Raw genomic sequence first — 18,563 nt, 5'->3', positions numbered from 1 at the left:
GAAAATGTTCTGCATTGCAGGTGCTGGTCTGTCAATGAAACTACATCCTAAACTCTTTCCTTGAAAATGTATCGATAGGAAAGCCTACATAACTCAATTGTACACAAAGCACAACAGAATGTGTTTCTAGTACAAGTTCAAACAAACTTTGTTCAAATGATAAGAAATAAATATCGTATTTCACACAACAGTCCTATAAGATAAATAATAATAGAGTTTGCCAATTATGTTATGCTAGTCCATTAAATGAATGAATGAATGTTCTGTGCTGAAGTACCGTAACTGTGAAATGTAGTCTGAGTAATGATTGAATGGCCTTGAACATTCATTTGTTGTATTTGTGCAGTGGCAGTATCGTAGCCCATGAGGTTGATCTGAGGAGTGATTATTGCTGGTTGTAAACTTTACCCGATACCCTGCCTTGATGACTTGAAGTATAGTCAGCTATGGCAATTTTTGATAGTCTCCATATGAAAACTTCTGCATGACAAGTGCTGGTCTTTCAATGAAGCTACATCCTAAACTCTTTCCTTGGAAATGTATTGATAGGACACCTTACATAACTCAAATGTACACAAAGCACAATCAAATATGTTTCTAGTACAAGTTCAAACAAACGTTGGTCAAATGATAAGAAATAAATATGCCATTTTGAACAAAATTCTTACAAGACAAAGAATAAAAGAGTTTGCCAACTATGTTATGCTAGTCCATTAATTTAATGAATGAATGTTCTGTGCTGAAGTACCGTAACTGTGAAATGTAGGCTGGGTAATGACTGAATGGCCTTGAACGCTCACTGGATATCTTTGTGCAGTGGCAGTATCGTAGCCCATAGGGTTTATCCAAGGTGTGATTATTGCTAGTTGAAAACTTTATCCAATACCCTGCCTTGATGACTTGAAATATAGTCAGCTATGGCAATTTTTGATAGTCTCCATTGAGACTCATCTTTCTGTTAACTTCAAGATCTTCTTAATGAAAACCTCTGCGTGACAGGTGCTGGTCTGGCAATGAAATAACATCCTAAACTTTTTCCTTGAAAATGTATTGATAAGACACCTTACAGAACTATACTGTACACAAAACACAATAGAATGAGTTTCTAGTACAAGTTCAAGCAAACTTTGGTCAACAAATAAATATGCTATTTTGAACAACAGTCTTACAAGACAAAGAATAAAAGAGTTTGCCAATTATGTTATGCGAGTCCATTAATTTAATGAATGCATGTTCTGTGCTGAAGTACCGTAACTGTGAAATGTAGGCTGGGTAATGACTGAATGGCCTTGAACTTTCTCTTGACATTTTTGTGCAGTGGCAGTATCATAGCCCATGAGGTTTATCCGATGTGTGATTATTGCTAATTGAAAACTTTACCCAATACCCCACCTTGATGATTTGAAATATAGTCCGCTATGGCAGTTTATGATAGTCTCCATTTGAGCCCCATCTCTCTGTTAACATCAAGATCTCATTAATAAAAACCTCTGCATGACAGGTGCTGGTCTGGCAATGAAACTACATCCTAAACTTTTTCCTTGAAAATGTATTGATAAGACAGACACCTTACAGAACTATACTGTACATAAAGCACAAAATAATGAGTTTCTAGTACTAGTTCAAACAAACCTTGGTCAACAAATAAATATGCTATTTTGAACAACAGTCTTTCAAGACAAAGAATAAAAGAGTTTGCCATTTATGTTATGCGAGTCCATTAATTTAATGAATGAATGTTCTGTGCTGAAGTACTGTAACTGTGAAATGTAGGCTCGGTAATGACTGAATGGCCTTGAACATTCACTTGACATCTTTATGCAGTGGCAGTATTATAGCCCATGAGGTTTATCTGAGGTGTGATTATTGCTTGTTGAAATTTTACCCAATACCCTGCCTTGATGACTTGAAATATAATCAGCTATGGCAATTTTTGATAGTCTCCATCAAGACTCATCTTTCTGTTATCATTAAGATCTCATTATTGAAAACCTCTGCATGACAGGTGCTGCTCTGTCAATAAAACGTCCTCAACTTATTCCTTGAAAATGTATTGATAAGACACCTTACAGAACTATACTGTACACAAAATACAATAGAATGTTTCTAGTACAAGTTCAAACAAACGGTCTATTTATGAGAAATAAATATGCTATTTCGAACAACAGTCTTACACGACAAAGAATAAAAGAGTTTGCCAACTATGTTATGCGAGTCCATTAATTTAATGAATGAATGTTCTGGACTGAAGTACCGTAACTGTGAAATGTAGGCTGGGTAGTGACTGACTGCCCTTGAACATTCTCTAGATATCTTTGTGCAGTGGCAGTATCATAGCCCGTGATGTTTATCCGAGGCTTGATTATTGTTAGTTGAAAGCTTTACCCAATACCTTGCCTTGATGACTTGAACTATAGTCAGCTATGGCAATTTTTGATAGTGTCCGTTGAGACTCATCTTTCTGTTAACGTCAAGATCTCATTAATGAAAATGTTCTGCATTGCAGGTGCTGGTCTGTCAATGAAACTACATCCTAAACTCTTTCCTTGAAAATGTATCGATAGGAAAGCCTACATAACTCAATTGTACACAAAGCACAACAGAATGTGTTTCTAGTACAAGTTCAAACAAACTTTGTTCAAATGATAAGAAATAAATATCTTATTTCACACAACAGTCCTATAAGATAAATAATAATAGAGTTTGCCAATTATGTTATGCTAGTCCATTAAATGAATGAATGAATGTTCTGTGCTGAAGTACCGTAACTGTGAAATGTAGTCTGAGTAATGATTGAATGGCCTTGAACATTCATTTGTTGTATTTGTGCAGTGGCAGTATCGTAGCCCATGAGGTTGATCTGAGGAGTGATTATTGCTGGTTGTAAACTTTACCCGATACCCTGCCTTGATGACTTGAAGTATAGTCAGCTATGGCAATTTTTGATAGTCTCCATATGAAAACTTCTGCATGACAAGTGCTGGTCTTTCAATGAAGCTACATCCTAAACTCTTTCCTTGGAAATGTATTGATAGGACACCTTACATAACTCAAATGTACACAAAGCACAATCAAATATGTTTCTAGTACAAGTTCAAACAAACGTTGGTCAAATGATAAGAAATAAATATGCCATTTTGAACAAAATTCTTACAAGACAAAGAATAAAAGAGTTTGCCAACTATGTTATGCTAGTCCATTAATTTAATGAATGAATGTTCTGTGCTGAAGTACCGTGGCTGGGTAATGACTGAATGGCCTTGAACGCTCACTGGATATCTTTGTGCAGTGGCAGTATCGTAGCCCATAGGGTTTATCCAAGGTGTGATTATTGCTAGTTGAAAACTTTATCCAATACCCTGCCTTGATGACTTGAAATATAGTCAGCTATGGCAATTTTTGATAGTCTCCATTGAGACTCATCTTTCTGTTAACTTCAAGATCTTCTTAATGAAAACCTCTGCGTGACAGGTGCTGGTCTGGCAATGAAATAACATCCTAAACTTTTTCCTTGAAAATGTATTGATAAGACACCTTACAGAACTATACTGTACACAAAACACAATAGAATGAGTTTCTAGTACAAGTTCAAGCAAACTTTGGTCAACAAATAAATATGCTATTTTGAACAACAGTCTTACAAGACAAAGAATAAAAGAGTTTGCCAATTATGTTATGCGAGTCCATTAATTTAATGAATGCATGTTCTGTGCTGAAGTACCGTAACTGTGAAATGTAGGCTGGGTAATGACTGAATGGCCTTGAACTTTCTCTTGACATTTTTGTGCAGTGGCAGTATCATAGCCCATGAGGTTTATCCGATGTGTGATTATTGCTAATTGAAAACTTTACCCAATACCCCACCTTGATGATTTGAAATATAGTCCGCTATGGCAGTTTATGATAGTCTCCATTTGAGCCCCATCTCTCTGTTAACATCAAGATCTCATTAATAAAAACCTCTGCATGACAGGTGCTGGTCTGGCAATGAAACTACATCCTAAACTTTTTCCTTGAAAATGTATTGATAAGACAGACACCTTACAGAACTATACTGTACATAAAGCACAAAATAATGAGTTTCTAGTACTAGTTCAAACAAACCTTGGTCAACAAATAAATATGCTATTTTGAACAACAGTCTTTCAAGACAAAGAATAAAAGAGTTTGCCATTTATGTTATGCGAGTCCATTAATTTAATGAATGAATGTTCTGTGCTGAAGTACTGTAACTGTGAAATGTAGGCTCGGTAATGACTGAATGGCCTTGAACATTCACTTGACATCTTTATGCAGTGGCAGTATTATAGCCCATGAGGTTTATCTGAGGTGTGATTATTGCTTGTTGAAATTTTACCCAATACCCTGCCTTGATGACTTGAAATATAATCAGCTATGGCAATTTTTGATAGTCTCCATCAAGACTCATCTTTCTGTTATCATTAAGATCTCATTATTGAAAACCTCTGCATGACAGGTGCTGCTCTGTCAATAAAACGTCCTCAACTTATTCCTTGAAAATGTATTGATAAGACACCTTACAGAACTATACTGTACACAAAATACAATAGAATGTTTCTAGTACAAGTTCAAACAAACGGTCTATTTATGAGAAATAAATATGCTATTTCGAACAACAGTCTTACACGACAAAGAATAAAAGAGTTTGCCAACTATGTTATGCGAGTCCATTAATTTAATGAATGAATGTTCTGGACTGAAGTACCGTAACTGTGAAATGTAGGCTGGGTAGTGACTGACTGCCCTTGAACATTCTCTAGATATCTTTGTGCAGTGGCAGTATCATAGCCCGTGATGTTTATCCGAGGCTTGATTATTGTTAGTTGAAAGCTTTACCCAATACCTTGCCTTGATGACTTGAACTATAGTCAGCTATGGCAATTTTTGATAGTGTCCGTTGAGACTCATCTTTCTGTTAACGTCAAGATCTCATTAATGAAAATGTTCTGCATTGCAGGTGCTGGTCTGTCAATGAAACTACATCCTAAACTCTTTCCTTGAAAATGTATCGATAGGAAAGCCTACATAACTCAATTGTACACAAAGCACAACAGAATGTGTTTCTAGTACAAGTTCAAACAAACTTTGTTCAAATGATAAGAAATAAATATCTTATTTCACACAACAGTCCTATAAGATAAATAATAATAGAGTTTGCCAATTATGTTATGCTAGTCCATTAAATGAATGAATGAATGTTCTGTGCTGAAGTACCGTAACTGTGAAATGTAGTCTGAGTAATGATTGAATGGCCTTGAACATTCATTTGTTGTATTTGTGCAGTGGCAGTATCGTAGCCCATGAGGTTGATCTGAGGAGTGATTATTGCTGGTTGTAAACTTTACCCGATACCCTGCCTTGATGACTTGAAGTATAGTCAGCTATGGCAATTTTTGATAGTCTCCATATGAAAACTTCTGCATGACAAGTGCTGGTCTTTCAATGAAGCTACATCCTAAACTCTTTCCTTGGAAATGTATTGATAGGACACCTTACATAACTCAAATGTACACAAAGCACAATCAAATATGTTTCTAGTACAAGTTCAAACAAACGTTGGTCAAATGATAAGAAATAAATATGCCATTTTGAACAAAATTCTTACAAGACAAAGAATAAAAGAGTTTGCCAACTATGTTATGCTAGTCCATTAATTTAATGAATGAATGTTCTGTGCTGAAGTACCGTGGCTGGGTAATGACTGAATGGCCTTGAACGCTCACTGGATATCTTTGTGCAGTGGCAGTATCGTAGCCCATAGGGTTTATCCAAGGTGTGATTATTGCTAGTTGAAAACTTTATCCAATACCCTGCCTTGATGACTTGAAATATAGTCAGCTATGGCAATTTTTGATAGTCTCCATTGAGACTCATCTTTCTGTTAACTTCAAGATCTTCTTAATGAAAACCTCTGCGTGACAGGTGCTGGTCTGGCAATGAAATAACATCCTAAACTTTTTCCTTGAAAATGTATTGATAAGACACCTTACAGAACTATACTGTACACAAAACACAATAGAATGAGTTTCTAGTACAAGTTCAAGCAAACTTTGGTCAACAAATAAATATGCTATTTTGAACAACAGTCTTACAAGACAAAGAATAAAAGAGTTTGCCAATTATGTTATGCGAGTCCATTAATTTAATGAATGCATGTTCTGTGCTGAAGTACCGTAACTGTGAAATGTAGGCTGGGTAATGACTGAATGGCCTTGAACTTTCTCTTGACATTTTTGTGCAGTGGCAGTATCATAGCCCATGAGGTTTATCCGATGTGTGATTATTGCTAATTGAAAACTTTACCCAATACCCCGCCTTGATGATTTGAAATATAGTCCGCTATGGCAGTTTATGATAGTCTCCATTTGAGCCCCATCTCTCTGTTAACATCAAGATCTCATTAATAAAAACCTCTGCATGACAGGTGCTGGTCTGGCAATGAAACTACATCCTAAACTTTTTCCTTGAAAATGTATTGATAAGACAGACACCTTACAGAACTATACTGTACATAAAGCACAAAATAATGAGTTTCTAGTACTAGTTCAAACAAACCTTGGTCAACAAATAAATATGCTATTTTGAACAACAGTCTTTCAAGACAAAGAATAAAAGAGTTTGCCATTTATGTTATGCGAGTCCATTAATTTAATGAATGAATGTTCTGTGCTGAAGTACTGTAACTGTGAAATGTAGGCTCGGTAATGACTGAATGGCCTTGAACATTCACTTGACATCTTTGTGCAGTGGCAGTATTATAGCCCATGAGGTTTATCTGAGGTGTGATTATTGCTTGTTGAAATTTTACCCAATACCCTGCCTTGATGACTTGAAATATAATCAGCTATGGCAATTTTTGATAGTCTCCATCAAGACTCATCTTTCTGTTATCATTAAGATCTCATTATTGAAAACCTCTGCATGACAGGTGCTGCTCTGTCAATAAAACGTCCTCAACTTATTCCTTGAAAATGTATTGATAAGACACCTTACAGAACTATACTGTACACAAAATACAATAGAATGTTTCTAGTACAAGTTCAAACAAACGGTCTATTTATGAGAAATAAATATGCTATTTCGAACAACAGTCTTACACGACAAAGAATAAAAGAGTTTGCCAACTATGTTATGCGAGTCCATTAATTTAATGAATGAATGTTCTGGACTGAAGTACCGTAACTGTGAAATGTAGGCTGGGTAGTGACTGACTGCCCTTGAACATTCTCTAGATATCTTTGTGCAGTGGCAGTATCATAGCCCGTGATGTTTATCCGAGGCTTGATTATTGTTAGTTGAAAGCTTTACCCAATACCTTGCCTTGATGACTTGAACTATAGTCAGCTATGGCAATTTTTGATAGTGTCCGTTGAGACTCATCTTTCTGTTAACGTCAAGATCTCATTAATGAAAATGTTCTGCATTGCAGGTGCTGGTCTGTCAATGAAACTACATCCTAAACTCTTTCCTTGAAAATGTATCGATAGGAAAGCCTACATAACTCAATTGTACACAAAGCACAACAGAATGTGTTTCTAGTACAAGTTCAAACAAACTTTGTTCAAATGATAAGAAATAAATATCTTATTTCACACAACAGTCCTATAAGATAAATAATAATAGAGTTTGCCAATTATGTTATGCTAGTCCATTAAATGAATGAATGAATGTTCTGTGCTGAAGTACCGTAACTGTGAAATGTAGTCTGAGTAATGATTGAATGGCCTTGAACATTCATTTGTTGTATTTGTGCAGTGGCAGTATCGTAGCCCATGAGGTTGATCTGAGGAGTGATTATTGCTGGTTGTAAACTTTACCCGATACCCTGCCTTGATGACTTGAAGTATAGTCAGCTATGGCAATTTTTGATAGTCTCCATATGAAAACTTCTGCATGACAAGTGCTGGTCTTTCAATGAAGCTACATCCTAAACTCTTTCCTTGGAAATGTATTGATAGGACACCTTACATAACTCAAATGTACACAAAGCACAATCAAATATGTTTCTAGTACAAGTTCAAACAAACGTTGGTCAAATGATAAGAAATAAATATGCCATTTTGAACAAAATTCTTACAAGACAAAGAATAAAAGAGTTTGCCAACTATGTTATGCTAGTCCATTAATTTAATGAATGAATGTTCTGTGCTGAAGTACCGTGGCTGGGTAATGACTGAATGGCCTTGAACGCTCACTGGATATCTTTGTGCAGTGGCAGTATCGTAGCCCATAGGGTTTATCCAAGGTGTGATTATTGCTAGTTGAAAACTTTATCCAATACCCTGCCTTGATGACTTGAAATATAGTCAGCTATGGCAATTTTTGATAGTCTCCATTGAGACTCATCTTTCTGTTAACTTCAAGATCTTCTTAATGAAAACCTCTGCGTGACAGGTGCTGGTCTGGCAATGAAATAACATCCTAAACTTTTTCCTTGAAAATGTATTGATAAGACACCTTACAGAACTATACTGTACACAAAACACAATAGAATGAGTTTCTAGTACAAGTTCAAGCAAACTTTGGTCAACAAATAAATATGCTATTTTGAACAACAGTCTTACAAGACAAAGAATAAAAGAGTTTGCCAATTATGTTATGCGAGTCCATTAATTTAATGAATGCATGTTCTGTGCTGAAGTACCGTAACTGTGAAATGTAGGCTGGGTAATGACTGAATGGCCTTGAACTTTCTCTTGACATTTTTGTGCAGTGGCAGTATCATAGCCCATGAGGTTTATCCGATGTGTGATTATTGCTAATTGAAAACTTTACCCAATACCCCGCCTTGATGATTTGAAATATAGTCCGCTATGGCAGTTTATGATAGTCTCCATTTGAGCCCCATCTCTCTGTTAACATCAAGATCTCATTAATAAAAACCTCTGCATGACAGGTGCTGGTCTGGCAATGAAACTACATCCTAAACTTTTTCCTTGAAAATGTATTGATAAGACAGACACCTTACAGAACTATACTGTACATAAAGCACAAAATAATGAGTTTCTAGTACTAGTTCAAACAAACCTTGGTCAACAAATAAATATGCTATTTTGAACAACAGTCTTTCAAGACAAAGAATAAAAGAGTTTGCCATTTATGTTATGCGAGTCCATTAATTTAATGAATGAATGTTCTGTGCTGAAGTACTGTAACTGTGAAATGTAGGCTCGGTAATGACTGAATGGCCTTGAACATTCACTTGACATCTTTGTGCAGTGGCAGTATTATAGCCCATGAGGTTTATCTGAGGTGTGATTATTGCTTGTTGAAATTTTACCCAATACCCTGCCTTGATGACTTGAAATATAATCAGCTATGGCAATTTTTGATAGTCTCCATCAAGACTCATCTTTCTGTTAACATTAAGATATCATTAATGAAAACCTCTGCATGACAGGTGCTGGTCTGTCAATGAAACTACATCCTAAGCTCTTTCTTAGAAAATGAGACACCTTACATAACTCAACTGTACACAAAGCACAATAGAATGTAATTCTAGTGCAAGTTCAAACAAACGTTGGTCAAATAATAACAAATAAATATGCTATTTCACACAACAGTCTTACAAGACAAAGATTAATAGAGTTTGCTAATTATGTTATGGGGCAGCATGGTAGAAGAGGGGTTAGTGCATCTGCCTCACAATACAAAGGTCCTGAGTAGTCCTGAGTTCAATCCCGGGCTCGGGATCTTTCTGTGTGGAGTTTGCATTTTCTCCCCGTGACTGCGTGGGTTCCCTCCGGGTACTCCGGCTTCCTCCCACCTCCAAAGACATGCACCTGGGGGTAGGTTGATTGGCAATACTAAATTGGCCCTAGTGTCTGAATGTGAGTGTGAATGTTGTCTGTCTATCTGTGTTGGCCCTGTGATGAGGTGGCGACTTGTCCAGGGTGTACCCCGCCTTCCGCCCAAATGCAGCTGAGATAGGCTCCAGCGACCTCAGAAAGGAATAAGCGGTAGAAAATGGATGGATGGAATTATGTTATGCTAGTCCATTAATTTAATGAATGAATGTTCTTTGCTGAAGTACCGTAACTGTGAAATGTAGGCTGGGTAATGACTGAATGGCCTTGAACGTTCCCTTGATGTCTTTGTGCAGTGGCAGTATCATAGCCCATGAGGTCAGCTATGGCAATTTTGTTTAAAGTTTCCTTTATGACTCATCTTTCTGTTATCATTAAGATCTCATTATTGAAAACCTCTGCATGACAGGTGCTGCTCTGTCAATAAAACGTCCTGAACTTATTCCTTGAAAATGTATTGATAAGACACCTTACAGAACTATACTGTACACAAAATACAATAGAATGTTTCTAGTACAAGTTCAAACAAACGGTCTATTTATGAGAAATAAATATGCTATTTCGAACAACAGTCTTACACGACAAAGAATAAAAGAGTTTGCCAACTATGTTATGCGAGTCCATTAATTTAATGAATGAATGTTCTGGACTGAAGTACCGTAACTGTGAAATGTAGGCTGGGTAGTGACTGACTGCCCTTGAACATTCTCTAGATATCTTTGTGCAGTGGCAGTATCATAGCCCGTGATGTTAATCCGAGGCTTGATTATTGTTAGTTGAAAGCTTTACCCAATACCTTGCCTTGATGACTTGAACTATAGTCAGCTATGGCAATTTTTGATAGTGTCCGTTGAGACTCATCTTTCTGTTAACGTCAAGATCTCATTAATGAAAATGTTCCGCATTGCAGGTGCTGGTCTGTCAATGAAACTACATCCTAAACTCTTTCCTTGAAAATGTATCGATAGGAAAGCCTACATAACTCAATTGTACACAAAGCACAACAGAATGTGTTTCTAGTACAAGTTCAAACAAACTTTGTTCAAATGATAAGAAATAAATATCTTATTTCACACAACAGTCCTATAAGATAAATAATAATAGAGTTTGCCAATTATGTTATGCTAGTCCATTAAATGAATGAATGAATGTTCTGTGCTGAAGTACCGTAACTGTGAAATGTAGTCTGAGTAATGATTGAATGGCCTTGAACATTCATTTGTTGTATTTGTGCAGTGGCAGTATCGTAGCCCATGAGGTTGATCTGAGGAGTGATTATTGCTGGTTGTAAACTTTACCCGATACCCTGCCTTGATGACTTGAAGTATAGTCAGCTATGGCAATTTTTGATAGTCTCCAAATGAAAACTTCTGCATGACAAGTGCTGGTCTTTCAATGAAGCTACATCCTAAACTCTTTCCTTGGAAATGTATTGATAGGACACCTTACATAACTCAAATGTACACAAAGCACAATCAAATATGTTTCTAGTACAAGTTCAAACAAACGTTGGTCAAATGATAAGAAATAAATATGCCATTTTGAACAAAATTCTTACAAGACAAAGAATAAAAGAGTTTGCCAACTATGTTATGCTAGTCCATTAATTTAATGAATGAATGTTCTGTGCTGAAGTACTGTAACTGTGAAATGTAGGCTGGGTAATGACTGAATGGCCTTGAACTTTCTCTTGACATTTTTGTGCAGTGGCAGTATCATAGCCCATGAGGTTTATCCGATGTGTGATGATTGCTAATTGAAAACTTTACCCAATACCCCGCCTTGATGATTTGAAATATAGTCAGCTATGGCAGTTTATGATAGTCTCCATTTGAGCCCCATCTCTCTGTTAACATCAAGATCTCATTAATAAAAACCTCTGCATGACAGGTGCTGGTCTGGCAATGAAACTACATCCTAAACTTTTTCCTTGAAAATGTATTGATAAGACAGACACCTTACAGAACTATACTGTACATAAAGCACAAAATAATGAGTTTCTAGTACTAGTTCAAACAAACCTTGGTCAACAAATAAATATGCTATTTTGAACAACAGTCTTTCAAGACAAAGAATAAAAGAGTTTGCCATTTATGTTATGCGAGTCCATTAATTTAATGAATGAATGTTCTGTGCTGAAGTACTGTAACTGTGAAATGTAGGCTCGGTAATGACTGAATGGCCTTGAACATTCACTTGACATCTTTGTGCAGTGGCAGTATTATAGCCCATGAGGTTTATCTGAGGTGTGATTATTGCTTGTTGAAATTTTACCCAATACCCTGCCTTGATGACTTGAAATATAATCAGCTATGGCAATTTTTGATAGTCTCCATCAAGACTCATCTTTCTGTTAACATTAAGATATCATTAATGAAAACCTCTGCATGACAGGTGCTGGTCTGTCAATGAAACTACATCCTAAGCTCTTTCTTAGAAAATGAGACACCTTACATAACTCAACTGTACACAAAGCACAATAGAATGTAATTCTAGTGCAAGTTCAAACAAACGTTGGTCAAATAATAACAAATAAATATGCTATTTCACACAACAGTCTTACAAGACAAAGATGAATAGAGTTTGCTAATTATGTTATGGGGCAGCATGGTAGAAGAGGGGTTAGTGCATCTGCCTCACAATACAAAGGTCCTGAGTAGTCCTGAGTTCAATCCCGGGCTCGGGATCTTTCTGTGTGGAGTTTGCATTTTCTCCCCGTGACTGCGTGGGTTCCCTCCGGGTACTCCGGCTTCCTCCCACCTCCAAAGACATGCACCTGGAGGTAGGTTGATTGGCAATACTAAATTGGCCCTAGTGTCTGAATGTGAGTGTGAATGTTGTCTGTCTATCTGTGTTGGCCCTGTGATGAGGTGGCGACTTGTCCAGGGTGTACCCCGCCTTCCGCCCAAATGCAGCTGAGATAGGCTCCAGCGACCTCAGAAAGGAATAAGCGGTAGAAAATGGATGGATGGAATTATGTTATGCTAGTCCATTAATTTAATGAATGAATGTTCTTTGCTGAAGTACCGTAACTGTGAAATGTAGGCTGGGTAATGACTGAATGGCCTTGAACGTTCCCTTGATGTCTTTGTGCAGTGGCAGTATCGTAGCCCATGAGGTCAGCTATGGCAATTTTGTTTAAAGTTTCCTTTATGACTCATCTTTCTGTTATCATTAGATCTCATTATTGAAAACCTCTGCATGACAGGTGCTGCTCTGTCAATAAAACATCCTCAACTTATTCCTTGAAAATATATTGATAAGACACCTTACAGAACTATACTGTACACAAAATACAATAGAATGTTTCTAGTACAAGTTCAAACAAACGGTCTATTTATGAGAAATAAATATGCTATTTCGAACAACAGTCTTACACGACAAAGAATAAAAGAGTTTGCCAACTATGTTATGCGAGTCCATTAATTTAATGAATGAATGTTCTGGACTGAAGTACCGTAACTGTGAAATGTAGGCTGGGTAGTGACTGACTGCCCTTGAACATTCTCTAGATATCTTTGTGCAGTGGCAGTATCATAGCCCGTGATGTTTATCCGAGGCTTGATTATTGTTAGTTGAAAGCTTTACCCAATACCTTGCCTTGATGACTTGAACTATAGTCAGCTATGGCAATTTTTGATAGTGTCCGTTGAGACTCATCTTTCTGTTAACGTCAAGATCTCATTAATGAAAATGTTCTGCATTGCAGGTGCTGGTCTGTCAATGAAACTACATCCTAAACTCTTTCCTTGAAAATGTATCGATAGGAAAGCCTACATAACTCAATTGTACACAAAGCACAACAGAATGTGTTTCTAGTACAAGTTCAAACAAACTTTGTTCAAATGATAAGAAATAAATATCTTATTTCACACAACAGTCCTATAAGATAAATAATAATAGAGTTTGCCAATTATGTTATGCTAGTCCATTAAATGAATGAATGAATATTCTGTGCTGAAGTACCGTAACTGTGAAATGTAGTCTGAGTAATGATTGAATGGCCTTGAACATTCATTTGTTGTATTTGTGCAGTGGCAGTATCGTAGCCCATGAGGTTGATCTGAGGAGTGATTATTGCTGGTTGTAAACTTTACCCGATACCCTGCCTTGATGACTTGAAGTATAGTCAGCTATGGCAATTTTTGATAGTCTCCATATGAAAACTTCTGCATGACAAGTGCTGGGTCTTTCAATGAAGCTACATCCTAAACTCTTTCCTTGGAAATGTATTGATAGGACACCTTACATAACTCAACTGTACACAAAGCACAATCAAATATGTTTCTAGTACAAGTTCAAACAAACGTTGGTCAAATGATAAGAAATAAATATGCCATTTTGAACAAAATTCTTACAAGACAAAGAATAAAAGAGTTTGCCAACTATGTTATGCTAGTCCATTAATTTAATGAATGAATGTTCTGTGCTGAAGTACCGTAACTGTGAAATGTAGGCTGGGTAATGACTGAATGGCCTTGAACGTACCCTTGATATCTTTGTGCAGTGGCAGTATCGTAGCCCATAGGGTTTATCCAAGGTGTGATTATTGCTAGTTGAAAACTTTATCCAATACCCCGCCTTGATGACTTGAAATATAGTCAGCTATGGCAATTTTTGATAGTCTCCATTGAGACTCATCTTTCTGTTAACTTCAAGATCTTCTTAATGAAAACCTCTGCGTGACAGGTGCTGGTCTGGCAATGAAATAACATCCTAAACTTTTTCCTTGAAAATGTATTGATAAGACACCTTACAGAACTATACTGTACACAAAACACAATAGAATGAGTTTCTAGTACAAGTTCAAGCAAACCTTGGTCAACAAATAAATATGCTATTTTGAACAACAGTCTTACAAGACAAAGAATAAAAGAGTTTGCCAATTATGTTATGCGACTCCATTAATTTAATGAATGCATGTTCTGTGCTGAAGTACCGTAACTGTGAAATGTAGGCTGGGTAATGACTGAATGGCCTTGAACTTTCTCTTGACATTTTTGTGCAGTGGCAGTATCATAGCCCATGAGGTTTATCCGATGTGTGATGATTGCTAATTGAAAACTTTACCCAATACCCCGCCTTGATGATTTGAAATATAGTCAGCTATGGCAGTTTATGATAGTCTCCATTTGAGCCCCATCTCTCTGTTAACATCAAGATCTCATTAATAAAAACCTCTGCATGACAGGTGCTGGTCTGGCAATGAAACTACATCCTAAACTTTTTCCTTGAAAATGTATTGATAAGACAGACACCTTACAGAACTATACTGTACATAAAGCACAAAATAATGAGTTTCTAGTACTAGTTCAAACAAACCTTGGTCAACAAATAAATATGCTATTTTGAACAACAGTCTTTCAAGACAAAGAATAAAAGAGTTTGCCATTTATGTTATGCGAGTCCATTAATTTAATGAATGAATGTTCTGTGCTGAAGTACTGTAACTGTGAAATGTAGGCTCGGTAATGACTGAATGGCCTTGAACATTCACTTGACATCTTTGTGCAGTGGCAGTATCATAGCCCATGAGGTTTATCTGAGGTGTGATTATTGCTTGTTGAAATTTTACCCAATACCCTGCCTTGATGACTTGAAATATAATCAGCTATGGCAATTTTTGATAGTCTCCATCAAGACTCATCTTTCTGTTAACATTAAGATATCATTGATGAAAACCTCTGCATGACAGGTGCTGGTCTGTCAATTAAACTACATCCTAAGCTCTTTCTTAGAAAATGAGACACCTTACATAACTCAACTGTACACAAAGCACAATAGAATGTAATTCTAGTGCAAGTTCAAACAAACGTTGGTCAAATAATAACAAATAAATATGCTATTTCACACAACAGTCTTACAAGACAAAGATTAATAGAGTTTGCTAATTATGTTATGGGACAGCATGGTAGAAGAGGGGTTAGTGCATCTGCCTCACAATACAAAGGTCCTGAGTAGTCCTGAGTTCAATCCCGGGCTCGGGATCTTTCTGTGTGGAGTTTGCATTTTCTCCCCGTGACTGCGTGGGTTCCCTCCGGGTACTCCGGCTTCCTCCCACCTCCAAAGACATGCACCTGGGGGTAGGTTGATTGGCAATACTAAATTGGCCCTAGTGTCTGAATGTGAGTGTGAATGTTGTCTGTCTATCTGTGTTGGCCCTGTGATGAGGTGGCGACTTGTCCAGGGTGTACCCCGCCTTCCGCCCAAATGCAGCTGAGATAGGCTCCAGCGACCTCAGAAAGGAATAAGCGGTAGAAAATGGATGGATGGAATTATGTTATGCTAGTCCATTAATTTAATGAATGAATGTTCTTTGCTGAAGTACCGTAACTGTGAAATGTAGGCTGGGTAATGACTGAATGGCCTTGAACGTTCCCTTGATATCTTTGTGCAGTGGCAGTATCGTAGCCCATGAGGTCAGCTATGGCAATTTTGTTTAAAGTTTCCTTTATGACACATCTTTCTGTTATCATTAAGATCTCATTATTGAAAACCTCTGCATGACAGGTGCTGCTCTGTCAATAAAACGTCCTGAACTTATTCCTTGAAAATGTATTGATAAGACACCTTACAGAACTATACTGTACACAAAATACAATAGAATGTTTCTAGTACAAGTTCAAACAAACGGTCTATTTATGAGAAATAAATATGCTATTTCGAACAACAGTCTTACACGACAAAGAATAAAAGAGTTTGCCAACTATGTTATGCGAGTCCATTAATTTAATGAATGAATGTTCTGGACTGAAGTACCGTAACTGTGAAATGTAGGCTGGGTAGTGACTGACTGCCCTTGAACATTCTCTAGATATCTTTGTGCAGTGGCAGTATCATAGCCCGTGATGTTTATCCGAGGCTTGATTATTGTTAGTTGAAAGCTTTACCCAATACCTTGCCTTGATGACTTGAACTATAGTCAGCTATGGCAATTTTTGATAGTGTCCGTTGAGACTCATCTTTCTGTTAACGTCAAGATCTCATTAATGAAAATGTTCTGCATTGCAGGTGCTGGTCTGTCAATGAAACTACATCCTAAACTCTTTCCTTGAAAATGTATCGATAGGAAAGCCTACATAACTCAATTGTACACAAAGCACAACAGAATGTGTTTCTAGTACAAGTTCAAACAAACTTTGTTCAAATGATAAGAAATAAATATCGTATTTCACACAACAGTCCTATAAGATAAATAATAATAGAGTTTGCCAATTATGTTATGCTAGTCCATTAAATGAATGAATGAATGTTCTGTGCTGAAGTACCGTAACTGTGAAATGTAGTCTGAGTAATGATTGAATGGCCTTGAACATTCATTTGTTGTATTTGTGCAGTGGCAGTATCGTAGCCCATGAGGTTGATCTGAGGAGTGATTATTGCTGGTTGTAAACTTTACCCGATACCCTGCCTTGATGACTTGAAGTATAGTCAGCTATGGCAATTTTTGATAGTCTCCATATGAAAACTTCTGCATGACAAGTGCTGGTCTTTCAATGAAGCTACATCCTAAACTCTTTCCTTGGAAATGTATTGATAGGACACCTTACATAACTCAAATGTACACAAAGCACAATCAAATATGTTTCTAGTACAAGTTCAAACAAACGTTGGTCAAATGATAAGAAATAAATATGCCATTTTGAACAAAATTCTTACAAGACAAAGAATAAAAGAGTTTGCCAACTATGTTATGCTAGTCCATTAATTTAATGAATGAATGTTCTGTGCTGAAGTACCGTAACTGTGAAATGTAGGCTGGGTAATGACTGAATGGCCTTGAACGCTCACTGGATATCTTTGTGCAGTGGCAGTATCGTAGCCCATAGGGTTTATCCAAGGTGTGATTATTGCTAGTTGAAAACTTTATCCAATACCCTGCCTTGATGACTTGAAATATAGTCAGCTATGGCAATTTTTGATAGTCTCCATTGAGACTCATCTTTCTGTTAACTTCAAGATCTTCTTAATGAAAACCTCTGCGTGACAGGTGCTGGTCTGGCAATGAAATAACATCCTAAACTTTTTCCTTGAAAATGTATTGATAAGACACCTTACAGAACTATACTGTACACAAAACACAATAGAATGAGTTTCTAGTACAAGTTCAAGCAAACTTTGGTCAACAAATAAATATGCTATTTTGAACAACAGTCTTACAAGACAAAGAATAAAAGAGTTTGCCAATTATGTTATGCGAGTCCATTAATTTAATGAATGCATGTTCTGTGCTGAAGTACCGTAACTGTGAAATGTAGGCTGGGTAATGACTGAATGGCCTTGAACTTTCTCTTGACATTTTTGTGCAGTGGCAGTATCATAGCCCATGAGGTTTATCCGATGTGTGATTATTGCTAATTGAAAACTTTACCCAATACCCCACCTTGATGATTTGAAATATAGTCCGCTATGGCAGTTTATGATAGTCTCCATTTGAGCCCCATCTCTCTGTTAACATCAAGATCTCATTAATAAAAACCTCTGCATGACAGGTGCTGGTCTGGCAATGAAACTACATCCTAAACTTTTTCCTTGAAAATGTATTGATAAGACAGACACCTTACAGAACTATACTGTACATAAAGCACAAAATAATGAGTTTCTAGTACTAGTTCAAACAAACCTTGGTCAACAAATAAATATGCTATTTTGAACAACAGTCTTTCAAGACAAAGAATAAAAGAGTTTGCCATTTATGTTATGCGAGTCCATTAATTTAATGAATGAATGTTCTGT

General features: G+C 36.8%; 1 protein-coding gene and 32 non-coding genes across 33 annotated transcripts in view; all 33 read left to right on the top strand.

Annotated features, from left to right (window-relative positions):
- Positions 1 to 18,563, top strand: part of LOC133641707 (uncharacterized) — a 53,410-nt gene that overhangs the window by 11,384 nt on the left and 23,463 nt on the right. The window lies entirely within an intron of this gene.
- LOC133642063 (U4 spliceosomal RNA) lies at positions 335 to 476 on the top strand. The gene has a single exon (XR_009824416.1). It is a non-coding gene; the product is annotated as a U4 spliceosomal RNA (small nuclear RNA).
- LOC133642110 (U4 spliceosomal RNA) lies at positions 806 to 946 on the top strand. Its single transcript, XR_009824458.1, has one exon. It is a non-coding gene; the product is annotated as a U4 spliceosomal RNA (small nuclear RNA).
- On the top strand, positions 1,307 to 1,448 carry LOC133642076 (U4 spliceosomal RNA). The gene has a single exon (XR_009824427.1). It is a non-coding gene; the product is annotated as a U4 spliceosomal RNA (small nuclear RNA).
- On the top strand, positions 1,813 to 1,952 carry LOC133642042 (U4 spliceosomal RNA). Its single transcript, XR_009824395.1, has one exon. It is a non-coding gene; the product is annotated as a U4 spliceosomal RNA (small nuclear RNA).
- On the top strand, positions 2,312 to 2,452 carry LOC133642125 (U4 spliceosomal RNA). Its single transcript, XR_009824473.1, has one exon. It is a non-coding gene; the product is annotated as a U4 spliceosomal RNA (small nuclear RNA).
- On the top strand, positions 2,821 to 2,962 carry LOC133642062 (U4 spliceosomal RNA). Its single transcript, XR_009824415.1, has one exon. It is a non-coding gene; the product is annotated as a U4 spliceosomal RNA (small nuclear RNA).
- LOC133642109 (U4 spliceosomal RNA) lies at positions 3,278 to 3,418 on the top strand. The gene has a single exon (XR_009824457.1). It is a non-coding gene; the product is annotated as a U4 spliceosomal RNA (small nuclear RNA).
- LOC133642075 (U4 spliceosomal RNA) lies at positions 3,779 to 3,920 on the top strand. Its single transcript, XR_009824426.1, has one exon. It is a non-coding gene; the product is annotated as a U4 spliceosomal RNA (small nuclear RNA).
- Positions 4,285 to 4,424, top strand: LOC133642041 (U4 spliceosomal RNA). Its single transcript, XR_009824394.1, has one exon. It is a non-coding gene; the product is annotated as a U4 spliceosomal RNA (small nuclear RNA).
- On the top strand, positions 4,784 to 4,924 carry LOC133642124 (U4 spliceosomal RNA). Its single transcript, XR_009824472.1, has one exon. It is a non-coding gene; the product is annotated as a U4 spliceosomal RNA (small nuclear RNA).
- LOC133642061 (U4 spliceosomal RNA) lies at positions 5,293 to 5,434 on the top strand. Its single transcript, XR_009824414.1, has one exon. It is a non-coding gene; the product is annotated as a U4 spliceosomal RNA (small nuclear RNA).
- LOC133642108 (U4 spliceosomal RNA) lies at positions 5,750 to 5,890 on the top strand. Its single transcript, XR_009824456.1, has one exon. It is a non-coding gene; the product is annotated as a U4 spliceosomal RNA (small nuclear RNA).
- LOC133642067 (U4 spliceosomal RNA) lies at positions 6,251 to 6,392 on the top strand. The gene has a single exon (XR_009824420.1). It is a non-coding gene; the product is annotated as a U4 spliceosomal RNA (small nuclear RNA).
- Positions 6,757 to 6,896, top strand: LOC133642034 (U4 spliceosomal RNA). Its single transcript, XR_009824387.1, has one exon. It is a non-coding gene; the product is annotated as a U4 spliceosomal RNA (small nuclear RNA).
- Positions 7,256 to 7,396, top strand: LOC133642123 (U4 spliceosomal RNA). Its single transcript, XR_009824471.1, has one exon. It is a non-coding gene; the product is annotated as a U4 spliceosomal RNA (small nuclear RNA).
- On the top strand, positions 7,765 to 7,906 carry LOC133642060 (U4 spliceosomal RNA). Its single transcript, XR_009824413.1, has one exon. It is a non-coding gene; the product is annotated as a U4 spliceosomal RNA (small nuclear RNA).
- LOC133642107 (U4 spliceosomal RNA) lies at positions 8,222 to 8,362 on the top strand. Its single transcript, XR_009824455.1, has one exon. It is a non-coding gene; the product is annotated as a U4 spliceosomal RNA (small nuclear RNA).
- Positions 8,723 to 8,864, top strand: LOC133642066 (U4 spliceosomal RNA). Its single transcript, XR_009824419.1, has one exon. It is a non-coding gene; the product is annotated as a U4 spliceosomal RNA (small nuclear RNA).
- On the top strand, positions 9,229 to 9,368 carry LOC133642033 (U4 spliceosomal RNA). The gene has a single exon (XR_009824386.1). It is a non-coding gene; the product is annotated as a U4 spliceosomal RNA (small nuclear RNA).
- Positions 10,543 to 10,683, top strand: LOC133642027 (U4 spliceosomal RNA). Its single transcript, XR_009824380.1, has one exon. It is a non-coding gene; the product is annotated as a U4 spliceosomal RNA (small nuclear RNA).
- Positions 11,052 to 11,193, top strand: LOC133642050 (U4 spliceosomal RNA). The gene has a single exon (XR_009824403.1). It is a non-coding gene; the product is annotated as a U4 spliceosomal RNA (small nuclear RNA).
- On the top strand, positions 11,523 to 11,664 carry LOC133642046 (U4 spliceosomal RNA). Its single transcript, XR_009824399.1, has one exon. It is a non-coding gene; the product is annotated as a U4 spliceosomal RNA (small nuclear RNA).
- LOC133642032 (U4 spliceosomal RNA) lies at positions 12,029 to 12,168 on the top strand. Its single transcript, XR_009824385.1, has one exon. It is a non-coding gene; the product is annotated as a U4 spliceosomal RNA (small nuclear RNA).
- Positions 13,342 to 13,482, top strand: LOC133642121 (U4 spliceosomal RNA). Its single transcript, XR_009824469.1, has one exon. It is a non-coding gene; the product is annotated as a U4 spliceosomal RNA (small nuclear RNA).
- LOC133642057 (U4 spliceosomal RNA) lies at positions 13,851 to 13,992 on the top strand. The gene has a single exon (XR_009824410.1). It is a non-coding gene; the product is annotated as a U4 spliceosomal RNA (small nuclear RNA).
- LOC133642100 (U4 spliceosomal RNA) lies at positions 14,323 to 14,463 on the top strand. Its single transcript, XR_009824449.1, has one exon. It is a non-coding gene; the product is annotated as a U4 spliceosomal RNA (small nuclear RNA).
- LOC133642045 (U4 spliceosomal RNA) lies at positions 14,824 to 14,965 on the top strand. Its single transcript, XR_009824398.1, has one exon. It is a non-coding gene; the product is annotated as a U4 spliceosomal RNA (small nuclear RNA).
- LOC133642023 (U4 spliceosomal RNA) lies at positions 15,330 to 15,469 on the top strand. Its single transcript, XR_009824377.1, has one exon. It is a non-coding gene; the product is annotated as a U4 spliceosomal RNA (small nuclear RNA).
- On the top strand, positions 16,644 to 16,784 carry LOC133642120 (U4 spliceosomal RNA). Its single transcript, XR_009824468.1, has one exon. It is a non-coding gene; the product is annotated as a U4 spliceosomal RNA (small nuclear RNA).
- LOC133642056 (U4 spliceosomal RNA) lies at positions 17,153 to 17,294 on the top strand. The gene has a single exon (XR_009824409.1). It is a non-coding gene; the product is annotated as a U4 spliceosomal RNA (small nuclear RNA).
- LOC133642106 (U4 spliceosomal RNA) lies at positions 17,624 to 17,764 on the top strand. The gene has a single exon (XR_009824454.1). It is a non-coding gene; the product is annotated as a U4 spliceosomal RNA (small nuclear RNA).
- Positions 18,125 to 18,266, top strand: LOC133642074 (U4 spliceosomal RNA). The gene has a single exon (XR_009824425.1). It is a non-coding gene; the product is annotated as a U4 spliceosomal RNA (small nuclear RNA).

This window comes from Entelurus aequoreus, linkage group LG24, assembly GCF_033978785.1.
Source record: "Entelurus aequoreus isolate RoL-2023_Sb linkage group LG24, RoL_Eaeq_v1.1, whole genome shotgun sequence".
NCBI lineage: Eukaryota > Metazoa > Chordata > Actinopteri > Syngnathiformes > Syngnathidae > Entelurus > Entelurus aequoreus.
Note: the sequence above shows the minus strand (reverse complement) of the source record. Positions and strands in the feature narration are given on the sequence as shown.